General features: G+C 39.4%; 1 non-coding gene across 1 annotated transcript; it reads right to left on the reverse strand.

Annotated features, from left to right (window-relative positions):
* Positions 1–2931: 2931 nt before the first annotated feature.
* Positions 2932–3039, reverse strand: LOC112713970 (small nucleolar RNA R71). The gene has a single exon (XR_003158929.1). It is a non-coding gene; the product is annotated as a small nucleolar RNA R71 (small nucleolar RNA).
* Between the last annotated feature and the right edge of the window lie 854 nt (positions 3040–3893).

Consider the following 3893-nt stretch of genomic DNA (forward strand, 5'->3'; position numbering starts at 1 on the left):
CATCATTCTCACCTATGAACGAGTGACTGACAACCACCTCCGTTCTATCTTCGATTGGGTGAATATCTCTTGGATTCCTGATACACGATGCATGGTTGATCGCCTGACAAACGAGCGCTCGCCTGACAACCGAGCCAGCCATTCCGTGAGATCAGAGTCTTCGTGGTATAGGCTAGAACTGATGGCGGCATTCAAGAGAATCCGGAAGGTCTAACCTTGTCTATGGTATTCTGAGTAGGATTCAATGATTCAATGACTGTGACGTGCTTCAAACTCCTGAGGGCGGGGCGTTAGTGACAGACGCAAAAGAATCACTGGATTCTATTCCGGCCTGATTGAGAACCGACAGATGGATAGCCGTGCCGTGACAGGGTGCGTTGAACATTTCCACTGAGAGGATGGGAGGTAGCCACTGACAACGGTGAAACCCTTGCTTGAGCTTGCCATGGAAAGGAGTAAGAAGGATTGGATGAAGACAGTAGGAAAGCAGAGAGACGGAAGGGAAAGCATCTTCATACGCTTATCTGAAATTCCTACTAATGAATTACATAAGTATCTCTATCTTTATCTTTATGTTTCATTCGCATATCACCATACCCATTTGAGTTTGCCTGACTAAGATTTACAAGGTGACCATAGCTTGCTTCATACCAACAATCTCTGTGGGATCGACCCTTACTCGCGTAAGGTTTATTACTTGGACGACCCAGTACACTTGCTGGTTAGTTGTGCGAAGTTGTAGTGATCACAATTTCGTCCACCAAGTTTTTGGCGCCGTTGCCGGGGATTGTTAAGTTTGGACAACTGACGGTTCATCTTGTTGCTTAGATTAGGTATTTTTTTTTCGGAATTCTTGAAGATGAATTCTAGAGTTTCATGATGATTTGTTGAAGTCTGGCTGGCTGTGAAGCCATGTCTAATTTCATTGGACCGAGGTTTCAACTTATCATCACAAGAGCTTGTTGATTTTTATCAATCTTGCTGTTGGAGTAGTGATCTGCTAAGGCTTGGCTGGCCATTGGCCATGTCTAGTGTTTTGGACCGAAGCTTTCCTTGAAAGCTTGGCTGGCTGTGAAGCCATGTCTAATTCCTGGACCGGAGTCTTAGACTAAACATTGCATGATTCCTGGAATTCTCATTAAGAATTTTGATATCTTTTTCCACTTAATTTTCGAAAATCATAAAAAAACCAAAAATATTTTGTATTTCTTGTTGAGTCTAGTGTCTCATGTTAAGTTTGGTGTCAATTGCATGTTTCTGTTCTTATTGCATTCATGCATGTGTCTTCATTAATCTTCAAGTGTTCTTGATGATTTCATTGCTCTGATCTTTGAATTCTCTTGATTTGAGTGTTTAAGCGTCTCATATGCATTCTCATTATTGTCAGTAGTATACAAACTGCTAAGTTTGGTGTCTTGCATGCATTGTTATTTGATTCTTGTTGCATTTTGATTTTTCCTTATTATTAAAAATCCAAAAATATTTTTAATTTGCGTCTTCTCAAGTCAATAATACAGAGAATTGAAGATTCAGAACATACAGCAGAGGAATTACACAGAAAAAGCTGGGCGTTCAAAACGCCCAGTGAAGAAGGACAGACTGGCGTTTAAACGCCAGCCAGTGTACCTGGTTGGGCGTTTAACGCCCAAAAGGGTATAGTTTTGGGCGTTAAACGCCAGAATGTGCACCATTCTGGGCATTTAACGCCAGGATGGCACAAGAGGGAAGATTTTGTTTTTAATGCAGATTTTTTTTCAGTTTTCAAACTTGTTCAAAATCAAATCTTTTTCAAATCATATCTTTTCAATCATATGTTTTCAAAATCAATTTCTTTCTATTTTTAAAAATACTTGCTATCAATCAATGATTTGATTCAACATTTCAAGTATGTTGCCTTTTCTGTTGAGAAAGGTTTAATGTTTGAATCATATCTTTTCTTGTTAGCCAAGTCATTAATTTTCAAAATCAAATCTTTTTAAAATGTTTTTCAAATCATATCTTCTCAATCACACCTTTTTAAAACTAATCATATCTTCTTAACCACATCTTTTTCAAAATAGTTTTCAATCAAATCTTTTTGATTTCTAATTTCAAAATCTTTTTCAAAAATCACTTGATTTCTTTTCCACTTTCATTTTCGAAAATCAATTAGTGTTTTTCAAAAATGTTTTCAAAATCTTTTACTTAAATTTTCGAAAATTACTTCCCTTCTTCTCATATCCTTCTATTTATGGACTAACACTATTCCTTAATGCAAAATTCGAACTCCATCTTCTTTGATAAGTTCGAATTTTCCTGTCTTCTACTTTTCTTTTCCTCTGACACCTAAAGGAATCTCTATACTGTGACATAGAGGATTCCACATTTTCTTGTTCCCTTCTCTTTCTTATGAGCAGGAGCAAGGACAAAAGCATTCTTGTTGAGGCTGATCCTGAACCTGAAAGGACCTTGAAGAGAAAGCTAAGAGAAGCCAAAGCACAACTCTCTGTAGAGGACCTAACAGAAATCTTCAAAGAAGAAGAACCTATGGCAGCCGAAAACAACAACAACGCCAACAATGCAAGGAAGGTGCTGGGTGACTTTACTGCACCTACTCCCGACTTTTATGGGAGAAGCATCTCTATCCCTGCCATTGGAGCAAACAACTTTGAGCTTAAGCCTCAATTAGTTTCTCTAATGCAACAGAATTGCAAGTTCCATGGACTTCCATTGGAAGATCCTCATCAGTTTTTAGCTGAATTCTTGCAAATCTGTGACACTGTCAAGACTAATGGGGTTGACCCTGAGGTCTACACACTTATGCTATTCCCTTTTGCTATAAGAGACAGAGCTAGGACATGGTTGGACTCACAACCTAAAGAAAGCCTGGACTCTTGGGAAAAGCTAGTCAATACCTTCTTGGCAAAGTTCTTTCCACCTCAAAAATTGAGTAAGCTTAGAGTGGAAGTCCAAACCTTCAGACAGAAGGAAGGAGAATCCCTCTATGAAGCTTGGGAAAGATACAAACAATTAATCAGAAAGTGTCCTTCTGATATGCTTTCTGAATGGAGCATCATAGGTATTTTCTATGATGGTCTCTCTGAACTGTCCAAGATGTCTTTGGATAGCTCTGCTGGAGGATCTCTTCATCTGAAGAAGACGCCTACAGAAGCTCAAGAACTAATTGAAATGGTTGCAAATAACCAATTCATGTACACTTCTGAAAGGAATCCCGTGAACAATGGGACTAGTCAGATGAAAGGTTTTCTTGAGATTGACACTCTGAATGCCATATTGGCTCAGAATAAAATATTGACTCAACAAGTCAATATGATTTCTCAAAGTCTGTCTAGAATGCAAAATGCACCAAGCAGTACTAAAGAAGCTTCATCTGAGGAAGAAGCTTATGATCCTGAGAACCCTTCAATGGAAGAGGTGAATTACATGGGAGAACCCTATGGGAACACCTATAATTCTTCATGGAGAAATCATCCAAATTTCTCATGGAAGGATCAACAGAGACCTCAACAAGGTTTCAACAATAATAATGGTGGAAGAAACAGGTTTAGCAATAGCAAGCCTTTCCCATCATCTTCTCAGCAACAGACAGAGAGTTCTAAGCAGAATACCTCTGACTTAGCAACCATGGTCTCTGATCTAATCAAAACCACTCAAAGTTTCATGACTGAAACAAGGTCCTCCATTAGAAACTTGGAGGCACAAGTGGGTCAGCTGAGCAAGAAAATTACTGAACTCCCTCCTAGTACTCTCCCAAGCAATACAGAAGAAAATCCAAAAGGAGAGTGCAAGGCCATCAACATGGACGAATTTGGAGAGGGGGAAGAGGCAGTGAACGCCACTGAGGAAGACCTCAATGGACGTCCACTGGCCTCCAATGAGTTCCCCAATGAGGA

This window comes from Arachis hypogaea, chromosome 9 (assembly GCF_003086295.3).
Source record: "Arachis hypogaea cultivar Tifrunner chromosome 9, arahy.Tifrunner.gnm2.J5K5, whole genome shotgun sequence".
NCBI lineage: Eukaryota > Viridiplantae > Streptophyta > Magnoliopsida > Fabales > Fabaceae > Arachis > Arachis hypogaea.